Raw genomic sequence first — 16,935 nt, 5'->3', positions numbered from 1 at the left:
TAGTCCCAATACTTCCTACAACTTTTATTAGTTCTCAAGGTACTTCGTCGATTATTGTTGGCATTATTGACCAAAGATCACTCAGTGCTACGTCAAATTCTGCTAAACTGTTTCTTCCATATCAACTTTCTCCTCATCCTCTGTTACGCTTCCAAACAATTTTTTTCCATCGTACAGATTATCGATGTTTCATGTCATTAATATAACCTTGTTCTGCAATTAACAGATTTCTCTCGTCTTGTCGTAGGATAACCCCTTACTTTCTACACATTCGAGGTTTCTTTACCTTTTCTGCTTTCTAAATCTATTAAAATGTGTTGTCACAATGTTCGAACTCTCTGCAAATATCATTCCCAGGCGACTTACTGTTTGCTTGCAATATCGTCCCTGGTTCAGTTACATTATGTTCCTACTGCAAGTTGTATCGTAATATAAACAGGATTTCATTAAAAGCTGTTCGCATTGGTCGCGTACTGTTGCTGTTTAGGTGCTTACGTACGGATTTTTGAGCGAGAGTCGGGCTAGCATGTCGTTAAAAGAGAATTTTAGACACATCTTCATTCCATAGTCGTTTCCAATGCTGATATAGAAGAACAGCCGTGGTTTTATGTGCATTCAGCGTTATTTCATTCGATATTTTTAGTCCATCAGAGGGTCGTCTGAATTTATAAATTTTTTTACGAGTATTAGCAATTTAAATCTAGATGAGAGAACCAATATTCGCGTTATCGCTTCGGAAATTTAACTGTCAAAAAGCCGGACACTATATAGAATTTTTCTGATTTCCATTTTATTAATATTTGAAGCTTTTGCTTGTTATAAGAAGCAGGCTTTATGAATTCGTTAAATATCTCCCAACAAAGTCTAAATTGAGATTTTTTTTACATGATATAAGGAATTGCAAAATATACCATCTGGTAATTTCTGCGCGTCTGGCGAGTGTCGCTATATTTAATACATATTATGGCTTTGATATTCGCAAGAACTGGACTGTTGAATTGCTACTATGCTACAGACACCTTTCTATAATTGAAACCCTCTTCAGGAAACGATCCACGCTTTTATGTAGACCAGAAATAAAAGGCGGCATGAATGTGGACGCGCTGTTCCGCCAGAGTGCCCTATCTCTTGAATAAACAATACTTAGATGGATGTCACGCTGTGTAGCGGCAAAGAAAATTGTAGTAGTCCAGTACCGGTAGAATAACTGACTCAGTATTGATGATAGGAACTACGATCATGACAAAGATCGACCACGCCTGATACTTCAGTGCACGTGTGGTACTAGTCAGGTCATTGAGACCATACGCTTGGGGCGCATTATCTGTCAAGCGGTGAAGTAAACTATTATTCACATAGTTCCACGTATGAGTACCACGATTACACTAAGGTTGATGTCACTGCGACGGAGGTTTTTGGTTTTCGTGATGCAGGAGGCAGCAGCCTCATAAGCTGGAAGAACAACAGAGGTTCTTGTAAGCAAAGACAATGAAAGGAACTGCAAACCTTGGATGTACTGACCTCTGTATTCTGTTCAAAAACGTTTAGATATGTATGTCTTAGGACGTACACACAATGCTTCGGTTCCGAGAACAACCTTTGGTTTATTCGGATACCCGTTGGGAAGCAACAAAAGAGATTCTCTATTCCCGCAATAGATAGAGGGTGAAGCTTTACTGAATGGTTAAATGATGATGGCGGCCTCTTGGGTAAAATATTCAGGAGGTAAAATAGTCCTCCATTCGGATCTCCGGACAGGGACGACTCAAGAGAATGTCGTTATGAGAAGAAAGAAAGCTGGCGTTCTACGGATCGGAATGTGGAATGTCAGATCCCTTAATCGGGCAGGTAGGATAGAATATTTAAACGGAAATGGGTAGGATAAAGTTATAGTGGAAATTAGTGAAGTTGGGTGGCAGGAGGAACAAGACCTCTGGTGAGGTGAATAAAGGGTTATAAATATAAAATCAGTTCGGGGTAATGCAGGAGCAGGTTTAATAATGGATAAACAAGTAGAAGCGTGGATAAAGTACTACGAACAGCATAGTGAACGCATTATTGCAGTCAAGATAGGCACGATGTCCAAGCCTACCACAGCAGTACAAGTTTTGTTTTTCTGTGTAAAAATCCAACGAACGTGAGTACACGAATAGCTAAGCAACAGCTCAATACACACCAAATAACTGGTTTCCACAACACTAGCATAACCCCAAGTATATACTGCTGACATACGAAGTTCACCTTTTAGTATTTGTTTACTAACAACCGCTCGCGTGGTTGCAGATGACATGATGCTCGCTAAGTAAAAAGACGGCAACAAAAAGGAAATAGCACAGAAAGTGTCACAAGGAGCGCCAATAATTGCTTAAAACATGCTGTAACATACAATAAATAAGGTAGTATGAAAGTATCAATATAAAACTATATTTCAAAAGATGATTTGTAAAAATGTAATAATGTCTTACTGTGTTTGTAGAACCATACCATTTTCTGCATGTCTTAGATTAAAAACCCCCACTGATGATGGTGATATTTGTCGACCAAACTAGTTTTGGATAATAAAGAAATAAACTAATAATAAGTTGACTTGCATCAAGGTGGACCCGATTTCTGATAGTGCTGTTTTTCTATGCAAACACCGACCAAATGGAAGAGTTCCAAGATAATATTATTGTTTGTTTGACAACTAACTCCGCAGATGACGAAGCGATTGGAGCAATGTATGATGAGATAAAAGAAATTATTCAGATTGTGAAAGGAGATGAAAATTTAATAGTCATGGGCGACTGGTCTCATAGTAGGAAAGGGAAGAGAAGGGAAAGTAGTAGGTGGTATGGAATATTGGTAAGGAATGAAAGAGGAAGCTGCCTGGAAAAATTTTGCACATAGCATAAGTTAATCATAGCTAACACTTGGTTTAAGCATCATGAAAGAAGGTTGTATACGCGGAAGAAGCCTGGGGAGACTGGAAGATTTCAGATAGATTATATAATGGCAAGACAGAGATTTAGAGAACCAGGTTTTAAATTGTAAGACATTTCCAGTGGCAGATGTGTACTCTGACCACAATCTGTTGGTTATGAGCTGTAGATTGATACTGAAGAAACTGAAAAAATGTGGGAATTTCATGACATGGGATCTGGATAAACTGAAAGAACCAGAGATTGTAGAGAGTTTCAGAGAGAGCATTAGTGAGTGATTCACAAGAACGGGAGAAAGAAATACAGTAGGAAAGGAATGGGTACATTTGAGGGATGAAGTAGTGAAGGCAGCAGAGCATCAAGTAGGTAAATAGACGAAAGGTAGTAGAAATCCTTGGGTAACAGAAGAGATATTGAATTTAATTGATGAGGGGAGAAAATATAAAAATGCAATAAATAAAGCAGGCAAAAAGGAATACAAACGTCTAAAAAATGAGGTTGACAGGAAGTGCAAAATGGTTAACCAGGGATGGCTACAGGACAAATTTAAGGATTTAGAGGCATATATCATTAGGGAAAACTAAAGAGACTTTTGCAGAAAAGATAACCGCTTTTATGAATATCAAGAGCTCAGGTGGAAAACGAGTTCTAAGCAAATAAGGGAGGCAGAAAGTTGGAAGGAGTGTATAGATGGTCTATACAAGGGCGATGTATTTGAGGGGAATATTATTGAACTGGTAGAGGACGTAGATGAAGAAGAGATGGGAGATACGATAATGTGTGAAGAATCGGATAAAGCACTGAAAGACATAAGTCGAAACAAGACACCAGGAGTAGACAACAAAACTACCATCTGGTGAGCAAGAAGTATGAGACAGGCGAAATACCATGAGACTTCAAGAAGAATATATTAATTCCAATCCCAAAGAAAGTAAGTGTTGTAGGCGCAAAAATTACCTAACTACTGATACGAATTCTTTACAGATGAATGAAAAAGCTTGTAGCAGCCTATCTCAGGAAATATCAGTTTGGGTTCCGTGGAAATGTTGGAACACGAGAGGCAAAACTGGCACTGTTGGTATGACACGTTCTGAGGCATCAAGGGATCACCAGTTGAGTGTTGGAGGGAAGCGCGGAGGGTATAAATCGTAGAGGGAGACCAAGAGATGAACACACTAAGCAGATTCACAAGGCTGTAGGTTGCAGTAGTTACTCAGAGATGAAGAAGCTTGTCAGATTGCAGGGCCCTCTGACTTATGATTCGGTGTTATGGCATGTCGTGTTCGTAGGGAATACGATCTTTACTGCGATTTTACTTCATACATTATGATGATGTGGTAGGCAGTAGTTTATGGTCTTCTTTGCGTGCTGTAGGTAAGGAAATACGGTAAGCTTTACCTGCGTTCAAAGGAACAGGGTGCCGCCTTAAACGACTACAATAAAAGCACGGCGTTGGTAGGCCTACAAAGCACGTTTTTCTGTTGAACGGTAAGGAGACATTTCCAGACGGCTGCGTGTCGCGCTCGCATTGTGCAGAACACATTAAGTTGGCGCCAGGCAGGAGGCTGGAGTGCAGCTATATGGGCCAGCGCCGAGAAGTCGCCAACAGCGCTTTGTAGGCCGGGAATAAAGCAGAGGATGGGCCCTTGTTAGTGAGCAAGCCGCCAAAAGAAATGTAAACGTTCTGCGGATTTCCATGGGACAGGGAAACTGGTGTCCAGATGTCCACACTCTGTTTCAAAACATGTTTGAGCATGACGCTTTTTTCGAGTTTATGACCGTTCTTTGGAAACTTAGAAATAGACGCAACAGGGGAGATAACAAGGTGTTTATGGAGGGCTGTGCTTCCACCTTGTATTGTGTTAGCAAAAGACGCGGAAAATGCGTGGGAAAGAGGCCGCGAAGCAGAATAGTTTTTCCGTTTCCTGCGAGTTAACTTTAAAGTCTCTGATTGGTGAAATCGGTTAGCGGTGCACAGACCATTCTCTGAGCTTAGAATGCTGGGCTCCAGCTGGTGATTGGCTTGTGCGAAAGTGGGGGAAGTCAAAAAAGAGAAATGTGCTTTTGGAACCGAGCTGAGGAGGAAGCAGTGAGAAAGGAAGAAGGCACTCTTGTACAGGTCTCTTGAATTGGCACTTCGCTAGTAAAGAACTGCAGGTCTCTACCTAAACGGTGAGACTTGTGTCCTTTGCTAGGGCGTGACTTAGAGCCTCTGCCAGACACCCTCTGAACTGTCAGAGGTACTGCTTATATCATCACAGTCACAACTCGTGAGCGTGCATTTACTTATTTTTCTTGAGTCGGCCGTCTAAACATTTGACATATTCTGACATGCACAGTCGTGGCACGGAGTCAAATTGGTTTGGCAGACCAGCAAACGGGTCCGCCTGCACACTGGAATCCATCGGGGTTTCAAATGCTCATAGGGAAGTACCTACATTCTGAATTAACCGAACGCAAAACCGCATACTTGCATTTTTCGGGAACGCGCATTTAATAACAGATTGTGGCCGCCGATGACTTCAGTCGCCGAACGCATCGTAGTGTGTCGCCTTGACCAGCAGGAGCGTAAAGTAATCGCTGCTGCGTTGTAGGGCTATAATATATATTTCTCAGCACCCTGTTCTTTAGAACCATATTTTTTTTCTGTATGGTAAGATATAGATGCTTGGTGGCGGCGTAGTAACCTGGATTCACATGTATGAGGTTAGATAGACCGAGTAGTGTTCTGGTTAGTGTCGTGTGTCGATCGCCAGCAGATCACTTTGTCCACCGTAGATCCCACGTTAGTAAGGCGTTTGTTAAATAAAAATGTTTGTGTGATGTATCTTACTAATTTTGTTGTCTTGTCATGTTTAATATGAATAAATGAAATGTCAATTGTACTACAACTTCTCCCTGAGTTCTAATTAACAGTTCCTTCCCATTTCATTATTGCAGTCTAGATCTGAAACATAAGGAGTAGTTTTTCACTTGATGTTCACTGTGTGGGTCTTTTACTTCATTAAGGATAATCTTCTTTCAAGCTTGTGCAGGATAGAGTGGCATGGAGAGCTGTATAAAACCAGTCTCTGGACTGAAGACCGCAACAACAACAACAGGGTGATCCCATAAGGGCGTGCAAAAATTTAACAGGACATAGAGGATGCTCCACTGAACAATTTGAGGTAGGGAACCTGGGGTCTGAGAATCCAGCGTAAGGGGATAACAGGAGTAAAATCACCTTACTGTGTACTTTTTTACTGCAAGCGTGACATCAGCGAAAAAGACTCTGACGCATCCTGACAATTATCTCTGGTGTGTTTCGGAGGCAGCTACAATTCTGGCAACTATTTCCATCTCCCTATGCATTGGGGTCTCAAGTAACTTTAGATACACCCACAGCAAATAAAGGGATTCAGTTCAGGTGACCTCGCAGGCCATGGAATAGGCTTCCCCTTCCAATCCATGCGACCAGGAAATGCAGCACTGAGATGGTTGCAGACATCCATACTGAAGTGAGGCGGTGCACCTGACGATGTATCTACATCCTCTCACGAACAGGCAATGGCATGTTCTCCAACAACTCAGGTAGCACTCTTTCCACGATCCTGAAGTACAGGTAGCCATTCAGACAGCCAACTAGAAGATATTGCCCAACGAGCTCGTCAATTACAATGCGGGCCCAGATATTCACAGCGTAACGTACTTTAAGGTGTGACTCCATTTCAGTTCAAGGGTTTCCCTCATCCTACACATGGCTACTCCTGGCGTTTGAAATACCATCACGTTCAAATGAGCCCTCTTCAGTAAACAGCGCGATTTAGACGAAATCTGGTCTATCAATCCACTATGGAGCAATCGCTGACACAATACGATCTTTGGGGCAATGTCAGTCACAAGAATTGCGTGGACTCGTTGTGGTCAGATGGGTGTAACTGTTGTTCCTGGAGTACTCTCCCGAGGCTAGTATGTTCGGCATCCATTTCGCATGCAATACGACGAGTACTTGTGGTGGGATCCGCTGCAACACGTTCCAGCGCCTTCTCTTCAAAATCGGGTGTGCGAGTGGTCCTCATGTTGCTAGGTACCTCGTTGCTTCGTACCAGTGAACCAGTCTCACGCATTCGTCGACCGACAGAAATACACACACGTCGTGTCGGATGATGCCAGTCAGGGAACCGTTCCCTGTACAGCCTTTCAGCAGCGCGGGTATTGCAACATACTTTCCCGTACACCAGGTGCATGTCAGTGAGTTCTGCGAATCTGTACCGATTGCGCTCCGTCGTATTGCACTGTATGCCTCTGAATAGCACTGAGTGATGAATGGTTTTGTCGTTGATTCATAGCAGGTTCTGTCTTGGGACGATAAAAAATTGTCGTGTGACTAGGGCCTCCCGTTGGGTAGACCGTTTGCCTGGTGCAAGTTGACGCCACTTCGGCGACTTGCACGTCGATGGGGATGAAATGATGATGATTAGGAAAACACAACAGCCAATCCCCGGGCGGAGAAAATCTCCGACCCAGCCGGGAATCGAACCTCGGCCCTTAGGATTGACATTCTGTCGGCTGACCACTTTTTTAAAAAAATCTCATTTTGTTCGCTTTCGTTGCATCTGCTCGAGGCATCCATTTAAGTTCGTTGTTGATCGATTAACTCAGTTTTTTTATTACACAGGGCTGCTAGCCCTCTGACCGAGCACACTGAGGTACCGTGCCGGCTATCCACTCAGCTAGTGGCGGCGGACTCTTGGGACGATGTAAATACGACACAACAGAGCCACCTTATGGTCAAGTAATATAAAGCAAACCTGCATCGTAACTTCCTATTAATCAGGCTCGTCCTCTTTGTTTCCTTGCAGGAATTATAGAATGTACATGTACATAAACAGCACAGTACGTGTAAACGTATATGAGTTCCATAGGACCAAATTGAGGAGCAAATCTACAAGGTCATGGAACATGTCAGTATATGAAATCACAACATAATTGTAATAACAGATAAAAATAAAATGTTTATGAACCCAAAAAATGTCAATCCATAAGATTAAGTAAAATCAATCAACAATACAACAAGAATCAGCTTACTTTTTCAAGGAGCTTCTCGACAGAATTGGAGTGACCCGCGAGGAAACTCTTCAGTTTCGATTTGAAAGCGTGTGGATTACTGCTAAGATTGTTGAATTCGAGCGGTAGCTTATTGGAAATGGATGCAGCATTATGCTGCACACCTTCCTGCACAAGAGTTAAGGATGTTCGATCCAAATGGAGGTTTGATTTGTGCCGTGTGTTAACTGAGTGGAATCTGCTTATTCTTGGGAATAGGCTAATATTGTTAACAGGAGGTGACAGTAAGGAATATATAATTGATTGTCCAATGTCAAAATACCCAGACTCGTTAACAGGGTTGACAAGAGGTTCGTGAACTTACACTATTTATTGCCCGAAACGCTCGTTTCTTAGCCAAAAATATCGTTTTAGAATGAGAAGAATTATCCCAAAATATAATACCATACGACATAAGCAAACGAAAATGAGCAAAGTAGACTAATTTTCGTGTCAAACGATCACTCACTACAGATGCCGTTCGAATAGTAAAAATGGCAGCAATTACGTCTTTGAACAAGATCCTGAACGTGAGCCTTCAACGACATATTACTCTCTATCTGAACACGTAGAAAGGTGAACTGTTCGGTTTCACTAATCACATGCCCATTCTGCGAAATTAAAAAGTCATGTTTGGTTGAATTGTGTGTTAGATCGCGTAAAAATCGAATCTTACTTTGATCTAGCGTTAGTTTATTTTCTACAAGCCATCAATTTACGTCATGAATTGCACTATTTGAAACCGGGCCAATGTTGCACGCAACATCCTTTACTACAAAGCGAGTGTCATCAGCAAACAGAAATATTCCAGAGTTACCTGTAAAACTAGAGGGCATATCATTTACATAAATAAGGAACAGGAGTGGCCCCAACACTGATCCCTGGGGCACCCCCCTCCCGCCCTCCCCCCTTGCCTGTACCCCACGCAGACCCCACATCACAGCCTTTCTCTGCATTGTGAATAATGACCTTTCGCTGTCTGTTGCTACAGTAAGAGGTGAATTGTGAGCTACTCCACGTATGCCTTAATGGTCCAACTTCTGGAGCAGTTTTTCGTGATCATCACAATCAAACGCCTTAGCAAAATCAAAAAATAAACCTATCGTTCGAAATAAATGTAAATGAGCTGGAAAACAGTACTGCTAGAAAAAGCGGTAGACATGTTTACTTCCATATCTCCTTAAGCTGCTCTCTCCGACCGCAGTTTCCCTAACTCAATGGTTTGTATTTATACTATTTATAAATATTTGGTATAAGTTTATTTCGTATGATAGTGAAACATGGACTGTGGGAAACCTGGAACAGAAAAGAATCGAAGCGTTTGAGATGTGGTGCTACAGACGAATGTTGAAAATCGGGTGGATTGATAAGGTAAGGAATGAGGATGTACTGCGCAGAATCGGAGAAGAAATAAATATATGGAAAACACTGACAAGGAGATGGGACCAGTCAGAAGACTGATGACTCAAAATAAGAAAAAGTCACAAAGCAGTTACAGCATCCGTGAGAGTTGTGATATATTATAAGTTGTTTAAAAGAGATAGATTATTGTTACGTAGCCAGTTACTAAATGTTGTAAAATGCGCCATATGTTGATCATGACAGTAAAATAGCACATAGCTAAGGGAGCAAGGAGAACATAGAAACGAAACTTGCATAGGTAAAGAAAGTATTCCACATCGAAATAAGTCTGACAGTGTTAAGTAGAGGCCTTAATGTGAGAAAGAAATTTCTGAGAATATTCATCCGGATCACAGATTTCCATGAATGTTATAAGCGTACCCTGCCTGTCCAGGATAAGTTCAGTGGTACGTGGAAGGCACTAGTTGGGCACTGCAGCGTTGACAATGCACTATATACTGATCTGAAAGCTAGTGCGATTTTTGTACTTGTTGAGCTCTTCGAGGCGGCTGGAGACAGAATTTTCGAGTTGGACAAAAGTTGCGTTATGTGGGACTAATCAATCTGAAATACGAGGTGCATTCAAGTTCTAAGGCCTCCGATTCTTTTCTCTGGACTGGAAAGAGATAGAAACATGCGCATTGTTTTAAAATGACGCCGCGTTCATTGTTAATACGTCCCAGATATGGCAGCACCGTAAGGCAGATGGAATTTTACCGCCAGCCGCGAGAATGAGAACTCTTTTAAATACTTAAAATGGCGACGTTTTTCTTACTTGAACAGCGTGCAATCATTCATTTTCTGAATTTGCGTGGTGTGAAACCAATTGAAATTCATCGACAGTTGAAGGAAACATGTGATGGTGGAGTTATGGATGTGTCGAAAGTGCGTTCGTGGGTGCGACATTTTATCAGGCAGAACATCGTGTGACAACAAACCGAAACAACCTCGGGCTCGCACAAGCCGGTCTGACGACATGATCGAGAAAGTGGAGAGAGTTGTTTTGGGGCTCGCTGAATGACTGTTGAACAGATCGTCTCCAAAGTTGGCAGTTCTGTGGGTTGCGTGCACACAATCCTGCATGACGACCTGAAAATGCGAAAAGTGTCATCCAGGTGGGGTGCCAAGAATGTTGACGGACGACCATATGGCTGCCCGTGTGGCATGTTGCCAAGCAATGTTGACGCACAACGACAGTATGAATGGGACTTCCTTTTCGTCGGTTGTGACAATGGATGAGCCGTGGATGCCATTTTTCAGTCCAGAAGCAAAGCGCCAATCAGCTCAATGGAAACACACAGATTCACCGCAACCAAAAAAATTTCGGGTAACCGCCAGTGCTGAAAAAATGATGGTGTCCATGTTCTGGGACAGCGAGGGCGTAATCCTTACCCATTGCGTTCCAAAGGGCACTACGGTAACAGGTGCATCCTACGAAAATGTTTTGAAGAACAAATTCCTTCCTGCACTGCAACATAAACGTCCGGGATGGGCTGCGCGTGTGCTGTTTCACCAAGACAACACACCCGCACATCGAGCTAACGTTACGCAACAGTTTCTTCGTGATAACAGCTTTGAAGTGATTCCTCATGCTCGCTACTCACCTGACCTGGCTCCTAGTGACTTTGGGCTTTTTCCAACACTTCAAAACACTCTTCGTGGCCGCACATTCACCAGCCGTGCTGCTATTGCATCAGCGATTTTCCAGTGGTCAAAACAGACTCCAGAAGAAGCCTTCGCCGCTGCCACGGAATCATGGCGTCAGCGTTGTGAAAAATGTGTGCGTCTGCAGGGCGATTGCGTCGAGAAGTAACGCCAGTTTCATCTATTTCGGATGACTAGTTAATTAGAAAATAAATCTGAGGCCTTAGAACTTGAATGCACCTCGTAGAAGATCAACATAAACGATGGCCAGCCGCAGTGGCCGAGCGTTTCCAGGCGCTTCAGTCTGGAACCGCGCGACCGCTACGGTCGCAGGTTCGAATCCCTGCCTCGGGCATGGATGTGTGTGATGTCCTTAGGTTCGTTAGGTTTAAGTAGTTCTAAGATCTAGGGGACTGATGGCCTTAGATGATAAGTCCCATAGTGCTCAGAGCATTTGAGTCATAAACGATGACGAAATCAAGGGAAAAGAAAAACATTTGTTGTGGAGTGTTGCGTTGGTAAATTTGAGAAGCAAATACGTACTAAAATTTATTACGTGTATCTTGACGTAACAGTCTTCGTATAGCTGATATTGTGTGGACTGTCTGCTCAGTCTTGTTTGACGACGACGTAGGAACCCGCATACCGGATCACAACAAAATATAAAATAAGTATTGTTGGGGAACGTTAATAACGTGCAATTCAGCTCACTAACTTTTTTGCTCGTTCTGTATTATAGGAAGTGCATTAAAGTTATAACATTCACGATTTTTTCCTCGCAAACTAATCACACACAAAACACTGAAACCTGTGTCACGTATCGACGTAATCACCATGAAAACATACATATTTCTCACAGGGAGGGCGCCTCGACTCCAAAGCCGGTGCGAACGTTTATTTAGGAGTGTGGTTTGACCACTGGAAAATTGCTGATGCAATAGCGGCAGGGCTAGTGAATGTGCAGTCAGCGAGAATGCTTCTCATTGTTGGAAACAGGTCAAGTGAGTAGTGGGCATTATAAATCACTTCGGAATCGTTGAGACGAAGAAACTGCAGAGCCACATTCACCCCATGCGCTGGTGCGTCGCCTTTCTGAAAGGCCTTTTCCGGTCTTCTTTCACGCAGTTACATAAGGAGCTTGTTCTTCAAAAGATATTAGTAGGTAGTAGATATCTTCGTAGTGCCTTTCTGATGACTCAAAAAAAAAAACCAACAAAAAACGCAGTGAGTAAGGATTACGCCACCACCATTTGCTTCACCACTGGCGCTTACCGGAAACTTTTTTGGTGGGGTTGTGAGTGTGTCTGCTTGTCTTCCGTTCAACTGAATGGCGCTTCGTTTCAGGATTAAACAGCGGCATCCATGTCTCATCCATTGTCACGATCGATGAAAGGGAAGTCTCATTTCTGCCGTTACCACGCGTCAACCTGGCCTTTCAATACGTCACGCACGCAGTCCTGCTTTCGTCCGTAATTATTCGTTGAACCCACGTGGAGGACATTCCTCGCATTCTCAGGTCTTCACGTAATATTATGAGCACAAGGTGCCATGTAAATGCCAACATCTTGGGCGATGTGTTCCACAATCATTCGGCTGACCTGCAAAGCAATTACGTATCTCTACTCGCTCGATCATACTGTCAGTTCGGCTGCTGCGAGACAGAGACTGTCGTGGTCTGTTGTCGCACTATGTCCTGCCTTGTTTGAACCGTCGCGCCCACGAACGCACATTCCATACTTCCATGACACCATCACCTAATATTTCACGCAGCTGGTGATGAATTTCAATCTGTCACACACCACTGCCACCACCACCACCATTGAGAAAACGAATGATTAGACGCTATTTTGTGCATCGAAAGAGTCCTCATTCTAGCCCCTGCTGCTAAACTCTGTGTGTCATACAGTGTAGCCACCTTGGTCACGCATTCACAACGAGTGAAAGCGCATTTTAAAACAATCCGCGTGCTTACATCTGTTTCCAGGCCTGCGGAAAAAAAATCAAAGTTGTTTTGACTTGAATTTACCTCGGTGATTCTCATACAACTAACTTTATTCCACTGGGCTCTGAGCACATCTGAGGTCATCAGTCCCCTAGAACTTAGAACTACTTAAATCTAACTTACCTAAGTACATCACACACGTCCATGTTTGAAGCAGGATTCGAACCCGCGACCGCATCAATCGCGCGGTTCCGGAATGAAGCGCCTAGAACCGCTCGGCCACCGAGGCTGGCGACTTTTAGCAATTCTACTCTCTTAGGCAGAAAGCAGTTTATGGCAGTGATGAAGAGAATGGTGCACGAAACAAGCATGAAATGGAACTGGCTAGAAATGGATGAACAGGGAAGTGGAAAGGGCTGTCTACCTAGAGTCGTTTTGTTTCTCCTCTCCCTTATTTTAAAGGAAATTTTGTACAGTAGGGACCCTTATAAGAAATCAATTGTTGTTGTTGTTGTTGTTGCGGTCTTCAGTCCAGAGACTGGTTTGATGCATCTCTCCATGCTACTGTGTCCTCTGAAAGCTTCATCATATCCCAATACCTACTGCAACCTAAATCCTTCTGAATTTGTTGAGTGTATTCATCTCTTGGTCTCCCTCTACCATTTTTACCCTCCACGCTGCCCTCCAATACTAAATTCGTGATCCCTTGATGCCTCAGAATATGTCCTACCAACCGATCCATTCCTCTGGTCAAGTTGTGCCACAAATTTCTCTTCTCCCCAGTTCTATTCAATATCTCCTCATTAGTTATGTGACCTACCCATCTAATCTCTCTTTTTCTCTACGCTATTTATCGTCCACGTTTCACTTTCATACATGCCTACGCTTCATACAAATACTTTCATAAAAGACTTCCTGACACTTAAATCTACACTCGATGTTAACAAGTTGCTCCTTTACAGAAATGCTTTCCTTGCAGTTGCCAGTCTACATTTTATATAATCTCTACTTAGACCATCATCAGTTATTTTGCTCCACAAATATAAAAACTCATTTACCACTTTAAGCGTCTCATTTCCTAATCTAATACCCTCAGCATCAGCCGATTTAATTCGACTACATTCCATTATCCTCGTTTTGCTTTAATTGATGTTCACTCCTGATAACAACGTCCTGCTGTGTAGTCACAGTCCGGAGACCTGAATGGGGGACTATCTTACCTCCGGAATATTTTACCCAAGAGGACTCCATCATCATTTAACCATACAGAAAAGCTGCATGCCCTCGGGAAATATTACGGCTGTAGTTTCCCCTTGCTTTCAGCTGTTCTCAGTACCAGCACAGCAAGGCCGTTGTGGTTAGTGTTACAAGGCCAGATCAATCAATCATCCAGACTGTTGCCCCTGCAACTCCTGAAAAGGCTTCTGCCCCTCTTCAGGAACCACGCGTTTGTCTGGCCTTTCAACAAATACCCATCTGTTGTGGTTGCACCAACGGTACGGCTATCTGTATCGCTGAGGCACGCAAGCCTCCCCGCCAACGGTAAGGTCCATGGTTCACTGCGGGATGAAATCAATTACTTAACAATAATTAAATCTTATAAATTATAGAGTGCAGCAATCAGTCGTGCTTTTTTTTGATTTTGTTATGCAAATCCAGATTTCAACTGATATCTAGCCATTCTCAATGCGCATTGAGAATGGCCAGCTACTGGCCGAAATCTGGATTTGCATAATAAAATGCAAAAAGGACGACTGATTGCTGCACTCTGTAATTTATAAGTCACATTTAGTCGCGGAGTGCATCCACTTTCCGAATCTAAGGTAACCTTAGGAAGAATTAAATCATCAGAACAGTTTGAGAATTTCAGTTTTCTTAATTTTATAACGGTTCAAATGGCTCTGAGCACTATGTGACTTAACTTCTGAGGTCATCAGTCCCCTAAAACTTAGAACTACTTAAACCTAACTAACCTAAGGACATCACACACATCGATGCCCGAGGCAGGATTCGAACCTGCGACAGCGGTCGCGCGGTTCCAGACTGTAGCGCCTGCAACCCCTCGGCCACCCTGGCTGGCTCTTAATTTGTAATGATAGGTTTCGGGCAAAAGAAAAGGTAGATTTGGGAAAGTCTAACTTTTTTAACGCAAAAGGGCTCTGGTGAATCCTTCAATATTCAATATGAATTGACGTAACACTTAAATAATCAGAAAAACCTGAATACTCTGAAAGCATTACTTCCAACTATAAAAAAAAAAATTGAACTCGTTTCTGATACACTTAACAGCACACGTGTCTGATACAAAGTGAGGAATTTAACAATAAGTAATACACGAGCCAAAATGGTGAATGAACTGGGTTCCATACCAAGGAGCGACATGGTGCCTCCTGATTGCGTCTTACATGCTCGTCCAACCATTAATTGGAGCCAGGTTATTACAGACATAGAATAACGCAACATTCGGCTTACTACAACATAAGAAAAAAAAGCAAGTTAGCAGAACGGGAATGAGAGCTCACAGTAGATAATGCGGAATTGCGGAAGCAAAACGGACAGCGAAAATTTACCGCTGCTCTGTACAACTGACATTAAAAGTTAACTGAAGCAGAATACTTTCAGAAACTGTCTGCTGGAGGTATTGCCACAAAAGAGTCAAATAAAGTAGCAGCTAATTCCCTGCCAGCCTTCAACTGTATACACTATTGTACTGGGGAAGTAGACTAGCATGGAGGAAATAAAAGTTACAGCATAACCAGGGACAGAAACTCTTAAATTCAATGTAAGTATCACCCCTACCTGTTCCTTGTTTTTTTTTTGTCTCATTTAATTTTTATTGTGTACTGTCTAAAAAGGGCACCTGTACCAAATCCACCGTCCCCCCATCGGCACAGGTGGATGAAATACACTGATGTTCAAAATTAAAGTAATAAACCAAGGTTTCCTCGTTCTGTGTCGAATTCACGAAATACTGTAGGAGGATACAAGATGACTTGGACAGGATTTGTGATTGGTGTAAAGAATGGCAGCTAGCTCTAAATATGGATAAATGTAAATTAATGCAGATGAGTAGGAAAAAGCATCCTGTAATGTTTGATTACACCGTTAGTAGTGTAGCTCTTGACACAGTCACTTCGATTAAATATTTGGGCGTCACATTGCACAGCGATATGAAGTGGGACAAGCATGTAATGGCAGTTGTGGGGAAGGCGGATGTTCGTCTTCGGTTCATTGGTAGAATCTTGGGAAGATGTGGTTCATCTGTAAAGGAGACCGCTTATAAAAACACTAATACGACCTATTCTTGAGTACTGCTCGAGCGTTTGGGATCCCTATCAGGTCGGATTGAGGGAGGACATAGAAGCAATTCAGAGGCGGGCTGCTAGATTTGTTACTGGTAGATTTGATCATCACCCGAGTGTTACGGAAATGCTTCAGGAACTCGGGTGGGAGTCTCTAGAGGAAAGGAGGAGTTCTTATCGTGAATCGCTACTGAGGAAATTTAGAAAACCAGCTTTTGAGGATAAATGTAGCACATTTCGCGGAAAGACCACAAAGATAAGAGTGGCATATAGGCAGTCATTTTTCCCTCGTTCTGTTTGGGAGTGGAACGGGTAGGTACGAGGTACCCTCCTCCACGTACCGTATGGTTGATTGCGGAGTATGTATGTAGATGTAGATGTACTCATACAAACTGTCAGAAAATGTCCGTACTATCGTTTTCTGCACGGAAGATGAAATTTTGATCAACGGAATAGCACACCACGTCATGGTACCTGTCAAACAGATTGGTGTTTATCGGGTACACCGACATCCACAATCACTGTGTACACGGTCAGAGACAGTGCAGTATGGCACAGAGAAGACGCAGGCCAGACTCTCTGTGGTGGAAATCAATTGGAAGAATGAAAGCAGGACAGTCGCAAACTCATGTGATTCGAT

The sequence above is a fragment of the Schistocerca gregaria genome, chromosome 8, assembly GCF_023897955.1.
Source record: "Schistocerca gregaria isolate iqSchGreg1 chromosome 8, iqSchGreg1.2, whole genome shotgun sequence".
Taxonomy (NCBI): Eukaryota; Metazoa; Arthropoda; class Insecta; order Orthoptera; family Acrididae; genus Schistocerca; species Schistocerca gregaria.
Note: the sequence above shows the minus strand (reverse complement) of the source record.